The sequence below is a fragment of the Pan troglodytes genome, chromosome 2, assembly GCF_028858775.2.
Source record: "Pan troglodytes isolate AG18354 chromosome 2, NHGRI_mPanTro3-v2.0_pri, whole genome shotgun sequence".
In the NCBI taxonomy this organism is placed as follows: Eukaryota; Metazoa; Chordata; class Mammalia; order Primates; family Hominidae; genus Pan; species Pan troglodytes.
In genome coordinates, this window is record NC_086015.1 from 142,841,597 (window position 1) to 142,857,142 (window position 15,546).

Sequence of the window (15,546 nt, forward strand, 5' to 3'; positions counted from 1 at the left end):
TATAAGATAGGCTTTATAAGTTAAATTATATCTGAATTCATGACCCACAGAAACTGTGAGATAATAAATAAAAATAGTAAATAAATGTGTTATCTTAAGCTGCTACATTTTGATGTAATTGGTTATGCAGTAATAGATAATACAGAAACCAATGGGTGGAATGCATTTACTGCCTTTATTATTCATCTTGCTGTGATGGTCTTAGCTGTAATCCTGCAGTTCTGGGGGCAACATGTAGAGTGCTCAGTCACAGGAACCTGGGACCCTGCTTGTATCAAAGGAAACTGTTTCAACTTGGCCCATGTTATCTCCTTCTCCAGGCTTTCATCCAGTTTCCTACTTTATATTCTAGCAACAATGAACTACCTATTAGGACCTCTTTGTGAGATCTTCATGGCTTCCTGCTTCAACCTTCTGTACAGGCTATTTTGGTTTCCTCCAACCAGAAACCCCCCCAGCACATCCCAATATGTTAAGATCCAATTCATATGATCACATTATTTATTACTTCAATCACTATTTATCAATTACCTGCTAGGTACCTATATAAGTTAGGGATATATTAGCTGCAAATACCAGAAGCCTAACCTCAGTGGTCTAAACAAAGAGAGGTTCATTTGTTCCTAACATGACAAGAAGTCTGGAAGTAGGCACCTAATGACATGAAATCATGGGCTCAACAATGACCTACAATTCTTTCAGTTTCTGTCTCATGGTCACATCATAACCTCAATAAAGGCAAGAAGGAGGAGCAAGAAGCTGTACTAGATTGGCTATTCCTCTTAATCGAGAACACAAGAGCTTTTTTAGAACCTCCTGTAGATTTTGCTTCTGTCTCATTGGCCAGAACTAGGTTACATGGCCACTGTAGCTACAACAGAGGCCAGAAAAGGCATCTATTTAGCTTGACAGCCTCTCCAGTGAGAACAGTAAGGGAAAGGGGATTGGAAACTGGATTAACTAATTCACTGTGGCTGCCACAGAGTTGGGGATACAGGTGTCTGGGAGTTGGGAGGGTGGAAGGCTGCTGAGATGGCTTCTTTGACATCTAGCTTAGGTTAACTCATCTCTGACTTACCTTTAATAAACCACATGCGACATTTTATTGAAAAAGCCTGCTTATGTGTCTTTCCTATCCACTGGACAGTAAACCCTTTAGGAAGGGAAGTGGTGTTTTCTCCTTCTTGGAATTTCAGCTCGAAGCACAGAGCCTGGCCCAGAGTAGGGATCAGTGAAGACTGAAACAGGGCACTGGCAGGCTGGAGAGCATGTACTCTGAGCTACAGTGTGAAGATGAAAAGCTCTCAGCCTAGGCGGGCTGTGGTCTCTCCATACTTCCTTTGAGGCAGCAGGAATACCCCCAACTGTGTGGGAAGAAAGCAGTCAACAAGCTGCTGCTAGCTTTTTCCCAGGGAGATTGGATGGTTTAATGAGATATTTGCAAAGTGTGCCAAGCTATTCACAAGAGCAGCCTCGTGATGACTGTATCTGAAAAGGTGGCTGTTTTTTTACAACTGTTATGAAGTCTTTCAAAATCCTGTTTCATTTTGACAAAATATACATTGTTAGAACCATTAAAATATGTAACTGTAGCATCTCAGGTAACCTGGGGCTCTCATCCATTTTTCCAAGTTTCCAGAAACTATAAATTAGAACAACTTGTTTGAATGGTGGCATCAACAGCAATGAAGTGTGATGCTGAGAAGGACAATAAATGACCTTTAATAAGTGCCTCTCTTTCTTTTTTTTTGCTGTGGGCATACTGAGCCACACTGTTCTAGTGGTGACTGTGCTATGTCTGGGCCATATCGCAGGCTGAAGGACACAGGAGTGCACATTCCCAGGATCAGTAACAGGGTCAGTGCACCTGTACCATGTGTACACTCAAATTTGCTTCAACTAAGTACCCTCCCAAGCCAAACCCAGGGAAATACAGTGATAGGGCTAAAATGGAATCACTCCAGGGATCTACCAGGACAATAAACTGGCTCTGATTTGAGTGCAAATCTCATCAGACACAAGGCAAGATGCATGCTATAAAAGTGTCCCATCTGCCCTTATCATCTAATAATATCTAGTGAGACGGAGCAAGTGAGGGAGACTTTTGCTATTGGGAAAGGCTTCTCATCAATAAGCATTTAATGGAGGCCAGAGAGTGATAATTGCAGCTGAAGGATTTAACAAGTTGAGAATGTGGTGTACAGGCTTGTTGGAATTTATCATTAAACTGGAGACAAGGCAAACAGGTTCTACCTTTGGCTCCCGCCCCCTCCCCAGCTTACTGCCTCCCACTCCACAGTCATCTAGACAGCATTTCATCCCACTCCTCAAGCACAACATGCTGCTTCTGCAAAAGCAGTCATGACCACCTGAAACGCCATCCTGATGATCTGCCTTCAAGGTTTTCTCCCTGGAATATTTACCTCCCCCCTACTGCCCCCACCACCATGCTAACTCTGTACTTGTTACACATTTTATCACCTTTTTGTTTCTTCACCAGAGAACTGTCATTTTTTTAATGCATGTTGCTCTTCTCCAAGTGGAAGATAATATCTTAGAGGTTTTTTATTTTTATTTTTTATTTGTTTTTTTAAGAGACAGGGTCCCACTTTGTTGTCCAGTTTGGAGTGCAGTGGCATAATCATAGCTCACTGCAGCCTCAGACTCCTGGGCTCAAGTGATTAGAGAGTGGTTTTTAAATTCACCTTGGTCCTTTCAACTCCTAGCACTGTGCCTGGCACCAATAGGTACTCAGGAAATGTGTGTGGAAAGAACAACAGAGTCAGTGTCTATCCCTGACCAAGTATTTTTGTCAGATGTCTACCTCCTCTCTTTGGTTCTGTCCCAGTCAATGGAATGAGCCTTCCAGAGATATAAAGTGAACTTTCTGGCTCCCTGAAGGCACACAAGATCCCTCCCCAAAGCCCCACTTCACCCGACTCAATCTGAAATTTAAAAAAGACATCCTTGCCTGTTGGGCCCTCTTTACCACCATGATCCTGTCAACAGGGATATGCTGGCCTCCTGCACATTGACACCAAGGTCATCCCTCTGCCCTAGAGAACTGGAGGTTGATGGCTGTCCATTTGCCAAGACAGTCCAGACAATTCCTTCCAGATTTTACTGCCTAGACATTGCTCACTGCACTGGTTTTCAGAGTCCGTCCAGTTTCTCTACAACAGCCCGGTCTCTGGCACTGCCCTGACTGCCATCTACTCAGTGGACAACTGCTTATTAAGCATCTACTAGTGGCCAGGCCCTCTACTGGACAGTAGGATGCAATAGGAGGCAATGCAGATGCAGCCCTCACCCTCAAAGAGCTTCCAGTCATCTATGGGAAGGACAATTCAATAGGCAATAACCCCCAGGGTAAGGGATCAGGGCTCAGGGCTTAACACCTCACTGCGAGAGGCTGAATAATTGGCTCCTGAAAATGACCATGTCCTAATCCTTGGAACCTGTGGATATGTTATGTTACATGGCAAAAGGGACTTTACAGATGTGATTACATAAAGAATCTTGAAATGAGGAGGGTAGCCTGGATTACTCAGTTTTATCATGAAGGTCCCCATAAAGAGGGCAGCAACGGGGCTAAACAGAGAAAGAAGATGTGTGAAAGAAGCAGTCGTCAGAGAAGAGAGAGGTGCTAAGAAGGGGCCATGAACCAAGCAATGCAAACGGCCCCTAGCTGCTGGAGAAGGCAAGGAAATGACTGTCCCCAGGACCTCTAGAAGGGACGCGGACCCCTTCATTTTAAACTTCTGACCTACAAAACTTGAAGGGAATACATTTGTGTTTTTGTTTGATTTTTTTTTTTTTTTTTTTTTTTTGAGATAGCGTTTTGCTCTTGTTGCCCAGGCTGGAGTGCAATGGCACGATCTCGGCTCACCGCAGCCTCCGCCTCCCAGGTTCAAGTGATTCTCCTGCCTCTTCCTCCTGAGTAACTGGGATTACAGGCACGTCCCACTGTGCCCTGCTAATTTTGTATTTTTAGTAGAGACAGGGTTTCTCCATGTTGGTCAGGCTGGTCTCAAACTCCCAACCTCAGGTGATCTGCCTGCCTCAGCCTCCCAAAGTGCTGGGATTACAGGTGTGAGCCACTGTGCCCAGCCAAATTTGTGTTGTTTTAAGCCACACATTAGTTTCCTATGGCTGCAGTGATTTGTTACAGCAGCCATAGGAAGTTAAAACACCCATATTTTTAGCGGCAGGCTGTCAGAAGGGACCTTCCAGCTAAAGCAAGAACGGAGAGGGAATTGAGATGCTGGGGAAGATAGTGAACACTGTGTCAGGCACAAGGCACAGCGCTGCGAAGGCCTAGACACAGCAGCTGAAGGTGGGAGGTTAGCTGAAAGATGTCAGTATGGCTCACGTGTAGGCAGGAGCTGATGTGTGAGTGGCTCAAGATGAAGCTGCGGAGAGTGGAAGGATCACGAGGGACCCTGGGTGCCCATGGAGTTTAGATTTTATCCTATGGGCAAGGAGGAAGCCTCTGAACGATTTTAAACAGGGGTGTGACTTGCTCAGTCTGTGTTTCAGAAAGAGTACTCAAGTGCATCCGGAAGTTTCAGGGACAGTGGGTACATCAGAAAGTCTCAGGACGGCCCCAGCTGCCCTCAGGTCTTTCTGGCTGGAGAAGGTCAGACGGCCTCCATCTTCCTGGAATATGGCCTCTTCTGCCTTCTCACATCTCACTTGGCTCACCACGTAATGTGATGCTGGCCAATACTCCATGTGCATTAAGTTCTAACCTAGTGTGCACCCCTCAGCCCATTTGTCACAGGCCGTCGCGGAGGCACAGTAAGGAAGGCGACCCGGGAAGGTTAAGTGCCGTCACTGCAGATGTAACGTGCTAATGCTCATCGCTTGGGAGGCAGTCAATTTACCTTTCCCTGCGGTGAGCATTTGTAACGGGCCCAGGCCCGGGAAAGTGGCTGAAAACATCCCTGTTTATTATAGACATAAAGCAGATGGCTTCAGGCAGAATGGAAATGGATTCTACAAACATCTTTCATTACACAGACCTCTTGACCAGACTCCTCATCTTAAAGAAAACACAAGTCGTGGTTTGTATGTGGGGCTGACGACCACATTTTTCAGGAGTCGGTGAAATAATTTCCATCTGTGTGAGCGTGTCGACTTCTCTAGGGCAATCAACCTTCATGCGAACTCCAGTACTTTTTCTTTTTAACTTTGTTGGATTCACCCGCTGTTGCTACGGGCACACAATGCTGCTAAAAACAAAAGCAAAGCATACCTTCCTTGTCGGTGTAAGGATCCTCTGCCAGCCACCCCTTGGAGGAAACAAACATGTCAATTAAGCATTCATCCTAATTATGAGACTCCCAGGAAAGCAGGCAGCCCACTCTTTAGTTTCGAGAAATTTCAAAAGATTTGAAGGAGCACAAGGCGTGGAATGAGATCTCTTGCAATGCCATACTCATAATTTGGGACTAGTTTCAATTGCCGCAATAAAGTACGTCTGAGTAACTACTACTGGGTTTATTGAGTAATAGGCTAGGCACTGTGCTAAAAACTTCACACACATCAATGCTAATTCTTTCAACACACCTGGAAGGGAAGGGTTTGTGCTTGCTTTCTGGTGAAGAGTCCAATCAACCTCCCTAAGGCTCAGTGAGCCACATAGAAAATGGAGATAATTATATCTACCTCTTAGAACTTTCATGAGGGTTATTGGAGGTGACCTGTCTAGCACAGTACCTGGCCCATAGAGGGTTCTCTAGAAATATTAGCTCCTTTGTCTTTCATTGTGTTTAAAACATAATTTGTCACTCCCTATACCAGCTTCCCGGAGGTTCTTTACCTTGTTTGAAAAATACCTCCCATTTTTCTAGTTACCCAAGACCTGGCAGCCCTTGGACACACATTCGGCATCCTTCTACCTATTAGGCAGCTCGCTCAGGCCAGCTCAGCCTGGGAAATGTCACCACTGAAGGGTGCTGATGAGGAAGGTCAAGCCCAAGTACCAATGCTGTAGTCTTTTGTCTAGCTCCAAGAAAACAACCCTCCTCTAAGCATCTCTTGTCCCTGGAATTCAGAGTCAATATTGAAAAACACACGAGCAGCAGTCTAATATCATTCTGGTAGAAGTAAAATTTTCTGATGAAAAATAAATATGCCTAAAATCATAGCTGATCTGTCAACATGGACAAAGAAGGCAGAAGAGGGGGTTAGAAGGTGAGGAGTGTTTTGGGTCTGCTGTTAGGAATGCAAATAGCAGAAAATTAAAAACACAAGCTACCAGCTACTGTGCTAGTGCCTCGGAGATAGAGGAGTAAATAAAATCTGTTCCTGTCCTCAAGAAGGTTATAATCTAGCAGGAAGAACAAGCATCAAGGACCTCTGGTAGGATAAAGTTTGCTGGCGACTCCTCAATATCCATTCTCCCATCCTCTTTAGTCACAGAATGCGTCTTCAGCTGGGCATATTGCTACCTTTCCCAATGTCTTTGGCAGTAGGCTGAGGCCATATGCCTAAGGTCTGGCCAGTGATCTTTGAATAGAAGTGTTAGGTCAGGCACTGTCCTTAAAAGGGAAAGGCATACCTTTCTCCTCTTCTCTACTCTTGCTACCTGGAATGTGATAGCTGGAGCATGGCAGCTGTATTAGACCCTGAGGACAAGGACCTACTCCAGGTTGGACAAAGAATAGGTCAAGAGAAAACCAGGACTTGATGACCCTGAAGCTGTCATACCAGCCCCGGGCTGCCTACCTCCAAGTTTCTTTTACCTGGGGTAGAAACGATCTTCAAAGCCACCATTATTTTCCATTTTTCTATTATACACAGCTAAACCTAATTCTAACTGCTATGCCAATATTTAATGAATGTTTATTGGGTTAGTATACAAAAATGGAAAAGTATGTAAACTTTTAGAAGTTTCTATTGTCCCAGTTAAGTCTATTTTATATGCAGAAACTCAAATGGACATTGTTTGAAAGGGAAAAAAATACACCTAAGGAAAAAAAAAACTACCATAACTAAATTTGTTATATGAATTTTTCATGGGAGGAAAAATCCTTACTCAGGACTCTGGATGGCTGAAATGTACAGCAGCGAATCTTTTCTGTAGATCACAAAAACCAGACGCTGTCCTATCTACTTCTCCCCAAAACAGATTCATTATGGCTCGTTGTCGCACTCTGCTTCTAGTGGGCATTTGCCATATGGCTTGGCAGTTTAATGATTTTCTGATACTTGACAAAAATGAAGCACAATTATTTTGCAAGGAGCTTGCGTTCCTAGATGCGTCTTTTCCAAATAACAGCTGTGCCTCGAAATTGAGTTACTCAATTTGCAATTTGTGGACACAATACTCAAACATTTACAAGTGAGCAAAACCTCAAATCACTTGGGCTATTTCCAGGCATCAGAGTTTATGAAGTTTTTAGCAATGTTATGAGTGTGCAGCTGTCAACAAACTCAAGCCAGCATCTCTGAACCACCAGACCCTGCAGGCAGCAATGATGTCCTACTTATCAATAGGCCATGTGGAATTGACTACAAACCTGTGGGACAGAAAGAACATGAGGGCAAGAAGCCTCACTCCCAAAGCCCACAGACTAAATCTCTATTACTTTCTTTCCATGTCCTACTACATTTGTGTAGGTGATGTCCAAATCTACAGCTCTAGACTTGACCCTGCTTATGGGCCCCTAAAGGTACACAGACGTCTGCCTGACACTGGCTTGATGACAAGACAGACATGGAATCAAAGCCAACAAGTACTTTCTAACCGAGTTACCTTGATTAAGTGTATGAGTCAGGAGAGGCCAGGTAAGCTGCACTAACAAACAACCCTTAATCTTAGTGGCTTAAAACAATAAAGGTTTATTTCATGTTCATAATTCATACCCATTCCATACCAGTTGAGGGCTCTGCTCTGTGTCATCTTTGTCCCTCAATCCATGACTCAAGATGATAGACCAGCCACTACATGGAATGCAGTTAGTAGCAATAGTAGAGAAAAAGAAGGCTCTGGAAAGTCCCTCACCAGCAACTTTACGCTTGGCCCCAAATTGCCACAAGTCACCTCTATAGATCCCACACAACTATAGTGAGCTAGAAAGTACAACTGGTCTCTATGTGCTGAAGGTGGAAAGCCAGAAATATCTGGCAAATAGCCTTGTGCTTACTATATGACTTAATTGGTCAGTCTCAGCCTTAGTGAACCATATGGAAAATGGAGATTTTGGCCTCACTCTACCTCTCCTACTTGTCTCCCACCCACCTTCTCTATTCCTTACAAGTACTCCATATCATCGCCAAGCTGGGATCACCTACCATTCTCTAATGTGTCTTCTGCATGTTCCTGCTTCTTGGGCCTCTGTTTATGCCATTTCCTAGTGCTAGAATGTTCTCTTCCATGCCAACTCTCCTGTGGAGCTTCCTGCAAGGCCCACCTGGAATTCAGAGCTCCCTCCTCTAACCTTGTAAAGGTGACATAGTATATTTGTCTATATACAGACAAATATTTTTAGTCTATATTTTGTAGCCTCCACTCTTTCCTTGCATAGCACACTGTAAATCCCTGAGGGCAGGGATCCCACTGGGTCTAATGCAGAGCGGAAGGTGACTAAAAGAGATATTTACCTTATTAATTGGGAGACAAGGCAAGAGTGAAAAGCAGATCAGAGTGGGAGCCACGGAGCAGCAGCCCACTTCATGGCAGGATCTAGGCTGAAGCAGGTAGCTGTGGAAGAAATATTCCCCAAGTCAAAACAGCAGAACCCCAGGTTTGTCCACCCTCCCATCCCCATTACTGCCTTCAAAATCTGGTACTTCTCCTTTGCCCAGTTTGCTTTACCTCTTCAGAATTTCTGCATCCTAATCTGGGGTGTCAGTTCCCTTCCAAACTTAAATTTTATTTTAACCCCATAAATTGTATCTGCTGCCTTGGCTGAGCCCCATCCAAGGACCCTGATTCCTGATTCCCACCTTAGTGGTAATATTTGATTCCTCTATTCTCTCCCTGCCTCTGCCCATACCCAACCTGGGGTCCATGCCAAGGCCCCCACTCCAGTCTAACAGTGGGCAACATGCCACATTTAGTGTTGGGAAAGCATCCTATGCCATCTGCTACCCTGGGGGCTTCCCTGTGTAGCAGGAAAATGCAGGAGCAATTGTTCATAATGACATCAGGGGACAGCATCATGGCCCTTCTAGTGCCCAAATCACAAAACTGGCAGCCATGTGGCTCGTCTCCCTCCCTTGACTTGAGAGTCTGTCAGTCCCACCTCTGTAATATCTTTATTGCTCATCCCTCTCTCAAACTCCATAGTCCCTGCCTTAGATTGGGACTCATTATTTCTCAGTTGGATCTGAATGCACTCCTAGCCTGTCTTTTTTCCAGACTCACCTCTGATCCATCCTCTGCGTAGCTGCCCAAGGGATCTGTCAACACACACATCAACATGCTGATTCCCTGCTTAATCCCTTCCCCACCAGTTTCACTCTGGATAATGTTGAAATTCTTCAGGGTGTCATCCAGAGCCCCTAATCTGGTCATGACCTTTTCTCCCAAGCCTTGCTACTTACCCTCCAATCCCCTCCCTATGGCTGCTCTGTCAAACTGCCTTTCATCCTGTCCTGAGTGCTCACTCACTCTCACCTATTTATGCCAGGCTAATGGCTACATCATTTAGACTTTTGCCTTCTCTACAAAGCTGTCAATGCCTATTCCTTCCAAGCTGAGTTGGGTCTTCTCCTCTGCCTTCCACATCCCCTTAGAACTTTCTCTCTTACATCTCATCCCATCCTACCTTACTCTCTATTCATCACCTATCTATTTTACTGGAGAGTGAGCTTCTTGAGGGCAAAGAATGTGTTTTATTTTTGTATCCCACACTCCAAGCATAGGGTCTTGCTCAGAGTAGGTGTAAAACATGTGTGGAATAATCAAATTGAATGTATGGATGAGGTCAAGACAAAGACAACGTTGGGAGGCAGTTCTCCATGGGTTGCTTATGTTTCTGCATGTCTTTCAAGTAAGGCATTGGCTGCTGATTGTTCTGGACTTTCTTTCACGGATATTTGAATAGCTAACAGCAGCCTTGGAAGACTGATATTGTCTCCTGCTGGGACAAAGGCAGGAAGAGTTACTGTCCAGTATAATGAAGATGATGTCCCTCTTTGGAGCAAAAGACAGGCATGTTTATTGTCCCTGATAAAATATCTGGGTTTCTGAAGCCCAGGGATCTTCTCCCATAACACAATCCACTGCAAGTATGGGTATCATGTGGCCATCTTCACATCCTCCTGTGGGAATTGTAGCTCGGAAAATGGCACAAGAAAATGCTGACATCTGGCTACTGCTGTTGCCATGAGTAATAAAGTCTTTTGTCTCTGAGGGAGAAGTCTCATGTCTTCTGCCAGCATCCATGAAACTGTGGCAGGTTAACTTGTTAGCTTGCAAGTAGGGTAAAATTTCAGACCCTTTATGGTTCTTTACAGACAGCAGAGTCAATTCTGGACTTCCCCTAGTGAACCAGGAAATACCACAGAGGGACAGACAATTGAGAAGAGAAAGATGCTGAGGAGATACTAGAGGTCATGAGGCCCTGACCACACTCCTTCCATACATAATACAATTTATTTCCATCAGAAAGAAACTCAGATAAAAGTGACTGTCTACATAGCCACAGTCCAGCTGTCTTCACATGGAAACAGAATCAGAAGAACCCCTTCCCAGTGAGGTGGGACAGTGCATGGTGGGACTCTGTAGTCCCATGCACCAGCAGGACAGGTTTTCTGAAACTGTGCATGCATAAGGGTCCTAGGAACATGCTAGTAGAAATGGTACCATGATCATCAGTATGGGTGGTGGATTCCAGTCAACAGAAGGAGGTCACACAGAAGGGGCTAGTGTCCCAGTGTCTGCCCTGTGCCTGAGTGGGCAAAAGCAGCCTGATCGGGGGAAAACTCAGGACATCAGCCAGGCTGCTTTCTGTTTTTAAGAAATGAAGATTCTGGTAAAGGAGAAAGAAAAATTGCTGAGGAATATAGGGTGACAGTTGTCTCCCCTATGCTACTCAGCCTTGTCCCTAAGTTCTCACATCCTCTTAGGACCAGCCCTAAAATGTAATCTAAAAATCCTAATAAAAAAGGCCACTTTGTTTTAGCTTGTTTGTTCATTCATTCACTCAAAAAGAAAACAAGCTGCCATTACTACCAAGTTCCTCAAGGTAATAGGATGACAACAGGATCCTGAAATACCTGGGAAGGGTGGATACTTGGCCAGGCTTTCCATGAAGGCTGAACAGGCCAGTGGAGACTCTATGAATCACAGTGGGGAGGTGCAGACAAGAGACATGATGCCCAAGGAGAGCTGTTCACCTGATACTTTCACTGGGTACAACATAACCAAGTCCAGAGCCATTCTCTCCAATTTCGTGTAATATAATTTCCTCCTAGAAATTATAAGCCAAGCAGCCCAGCTTCTCTTCTTTACTGAGCTATGAGCAGACTGCCATGGTGATAAGCAGATAACTGCAAATCTAGGCAGGGATCTATGAAGTCAGAGCAGGCCTGAGTCAGATTTGAGGCTGTGATTAATTAAAATTTTTAACTGAGTTCATCCAACATATATTTAATTGTATACATAATCGCTATTGTGTTGGCTAGAAATTAGGCCAGAATGGTAGGAAGTTCATAAGTAACAACTGTAGTCTCTATGTTTCTTAAGCTGACAAACTGTCTTGTTTCTTCCTGCAGTTATTGCTTCAGAATCCACAACTACAACTGGCAGAACATGTCCTGTCCATGTTCCCACCAAAGCCTATGCATAGGTTAACAAGTGTCAAGAAGCTTGACACATTTGCCAGCAAATTATACACAAACCTCCAGCTAACCCCATACCAGGCTCCCTCCCACAAAATGAGGACTTGTTGATTTTCCTTACTGTGTATGAATTTAAAAATCAGCAAAAGCTTAATTTGCTTCTGTGATTTCCAAAGAACTAACGTATCGATCTGCTATGCTACATCTTAGCTGATGGCTCTTTTTCTAGGCCATTGTGATACATGTTGATCTATGAGTGTGCATGCCACAAGCACAGTATTTTCTATAGTTGGAACAGAGAGGCTGTCCAGAGGATAGGAAAGCAAGGGCCTGGCCCCAGGGGACCAGTCATATCCCTGGGCCTCAAGGTCAACAGGCAGAGCTAGAATATAGTTAGGCCAGAGGAACTAAAGAACACTCCATTCTCAGAGGTTGGGATAAAGCCCAAGGAAGACATATGAAGGTATCAACCCCAAAATTAAGGCAGTGAAGCTTCAGCCCACAGACATCCAACTCATGAGAATTCACCTGTATGTGCTGGACTCAATAAATAAAATAATAATTTACATATAAAATAAAATGTAGGCTGACATGAAATGATTTACGCTGTCTTCCATGAGCAGATGTTCCAGAGCAAGTGTGATATAGCCCAGGAGAATCTGCTGGTCCTTCTTGCAGCACAGCAATTCCCTTTTCTTCTGGCTAACAAACACCAATTTTATTTTGCTTCAGGGGATAAGGGGCATAAGAACCATAGCACCACACCTACCATGGAAGTCTCAAGCTCTTTGCTAGTGATTGGTTAGGCATGGGCATGTGATCTAGTTCTGGCCAATGAGATGCAAAAGAAAGTACCTGGAGATCAGGAAATATTCTCCCAGATGATGAAAGAGCACTGATGAGAAAGCCCCTTTTCTGTCTCTTCTTTCCCTCCCTCCCCTGGACACTGTGGTGTAGGGATATGATGCTTGGGGCTGCTACAGCCCTCCTATGACTACAAAGGGAAGGCCTAGAGAACTATATTAACCTTGTGCAGTATTACTTTTCTCCAGACTTATTATTATATAAACTGCTAAAATATCTTTATTGCTAAAGCGCCTGCTGATCAGGTGTTCAGTGGCGTGTGGCCCAAAGCATCCAAAGAGATACACCTCAAGAGGCCTCGGGTCTTGCCTTTCTCTAATGGTGTGTACACTTTCATGGGCCAAATGTGATCCTAGTGTGCAAAGATAAGTATCTTCTGCATAATGTGGTCTCTAAAATCAAGGAAGCAACTTCATGTGGGTTGCAGTTGAAGAGAGACTGCACCTGTGCCTGAGGAGGCCTTGGTGTATGGGGTCTAGGAAAGGATGATATGTTGAGCCCCACTGTGGCACTGCCCTGGGAACTTTTCAGAAACACTTTTGAATGAACATTATTTTTGGTTGGCACTGTGACCTGAGAACTTAACCTCAGGGTAAGCTGCCTCCAGAACCTCTTAACAGACCCCTCTGGACTGCATCCAGTGTCCCATGGGCACCATGGGGACATTGATGAGGGCAGCCCTGCATCTGGTAGAATGGTCTCCACATTCTTGATGGCTCCACAGTGGGGCTTCCTTCATTGTGGTGTCCTGACTCCCCCTCTTCACAGGGTGAGGAAGCCCTGCTTTTCCTGCATTAGTGCTGGCTGCTTCCCTCCTGTAATTTATGGTCTGACACAGCCTGGTGACTTAAAAAACCTGAATGTACCCTGCACTCTGACACCTACATGCCTTTGATCCTGCTGGGCCCTCTGCCTAGAATGTCCTTTCCATCCATTTCTGTCTATTAAATTTTGCCCCCCAACACTCAGCCCATATAAGGCTGTCCATAAAAGGTCTTCTTCACTCAACAACAAAAACAAACAACCCAATTAAAAAGTGGGCAAAGGACTTGAGTAGACATTTCTTTAAAGAAAACATATGAATGGCCAACAAGCACATGAAAAGATTCTCAACATCCCTAATAACTAGGGAAATAAATTCAAAACCACAATGAGAAACCACGTCCTGTTAGAATGACTGTTAACTGAAAAATAGAAAATACCAAGTGTTGCAAGAATGTGGAGAAATGGGAACCCCCGTGCATTGTTGGTGGGAATGTAAAATGCTGCAGCTGCTATAGAAAACAGTATGGAGGTTCCTTAAAAGATTAAAATAGAATTGCCATATGATCCAGGAATTCCACTTCTAAGTATATACTCAAAAGAATTAAAAACAGTGATACAAACAGATATTTGCACACCCATATTCACAGCAGCATTATTCACAGTAGCCAGAAGGTAGAAGGAAACCAAGTGTCCATTAACAGAAGAATGGATCAACAAAATGAATGGAAAAACAAAATATACGTTGCATGTATATAATAAAATATTATTCAGCCTTACAAGGAAGGCAATTCTGACATATGCTACCATATAGATGAATCTTAAGGACATCATGCTAAGTAAAAATAAGCCAGTCACAAAAGAACAACTATTGAATAATTCCACTTATATGAGGTACCTACAACAGTTAATAAAAGTAGAATGGCGGTGCTGGGGGTGGGAGGAGAGGGGGAAGGAACACTTATTGTTTAATAGGTATAGACTTTTAGTTTTGCGAGGTAAGTTCTGAAGATTGCTTGCACAACAATATCAATGCATTTATTACACACTTAAAAATGGTGAAGATGGTAAATTTTATATTATGTGTATTTTATCACAATTAAACATTTAAAATTAAAGGTCTCCTTGTTAAGCCTTCTCTGATGCCAGGCTTCAATGCCATTGCATTGCTTGTCAACCTCTGCCTTGATTCCTTGTTTTCTGTTCTATCAGGATTGTCTTGAGATTTACCCAGTTGCCTATACCAAGAGAATCACAGATAAATAGTACCAGAGATCTGATAGAACTATATTCCTAACATCAATCCCATCTCATCCCATCTAGGGCATTTCAATTATGTAAGCCAATAAATACCCTTTTTATCATTAAGTCAATTTTAGTTGGTGTGACAGCTGCAACCAACATCAACCTAATTGATAACACATTGGGCCTGAAATAAAAGAACACTAACAATAAGGAAAAGACCTCTGAGATTTCTAGGGAATAGGAAAAAATTCACAAAAGAATGCAAATAAGACTGGCATGCATCTGACCTCTTATTTGCAACACTGCATGCAAAAATACAATGAACAATACCAGCATACTGAGAGAAAACAACTTTAAATCTAGACCATCAATTAAGTACAGGAATAGAATAAATACACTTTAAAATATGAAAGGACCCAAAGTTTACCTCTCAGTCACTCTAAGAAGTTCTTTGAGGATGTGTTCCAGCAAAACAAGGAAGAAAAACAACCTAAGTAGAGGTAATTTAACCCTGGAGAAAGGTGAACCTAGAATGATGGTTGTATAGGCTGAGGAGTAAGAGCTGAGGGCAGAGTGTGAAAATGTGGAGCTCTAAGAAAAAAGGTGAATGCTGGAGAGGTTTGGTAAACTGGGGATATAGTGAAAGCACCTCTCTCTCAACAAAAACAACAAAAAATCCAAGTAAGACAAAAAGCTATTTAAATAACATGGTCCAAAAATAATGTAAATTAAAATGGGACATAATTTTAACTCCTTGATGGAATATGAGAAAAAAGTTAATTTGACTCCCATATTAGGAATTTCTCTTTGAGTGATCCAGGGACACTTGACCCAGGAGTGAACACATATGTGGTCATAATAATCTAAATCCTATTTAAT

The 15,546-nt window shown here is 43.5% G+C and overlaps 1 protein-coding gene across 24 annotated transcripts in view; it reads right to left on the minus strand.

The window, feature by feature from the left end:
- Positions 1-15,546, minus strand: part of NMNAT3 (nicotinamide nucleotide adenylyltransferase 3) — a 117,799-nt gene that overhangs the window by 69,068 nt on the left and 33,185 nt on the right. For 8 of the 24 annotated variants that reach the window (XM_009446559.3, XM_054681102.1, XM_054681111.1 and 5 more), the window contains 2 exons: positions 8,611-8,710; positions 5,258-5,294 (listed from right to left, as the gene is read on the minus strand). The exons of 9 other annotated variants lie outside the window; for them this stretch is intronic. The gene's annotated coding sequence lies outside the window, so the exon portion shown is untranslated. The remainder of the gene's footprint in view (positions 1-5,257; positions 5,295-8,610; positions 8,711-15,546) is intronic. 7 more of the 24 variants (XM_054681110.2, XM_009446558.3, XM_054681101.1 and 4 more) reach the window with 1 other exon arrangement.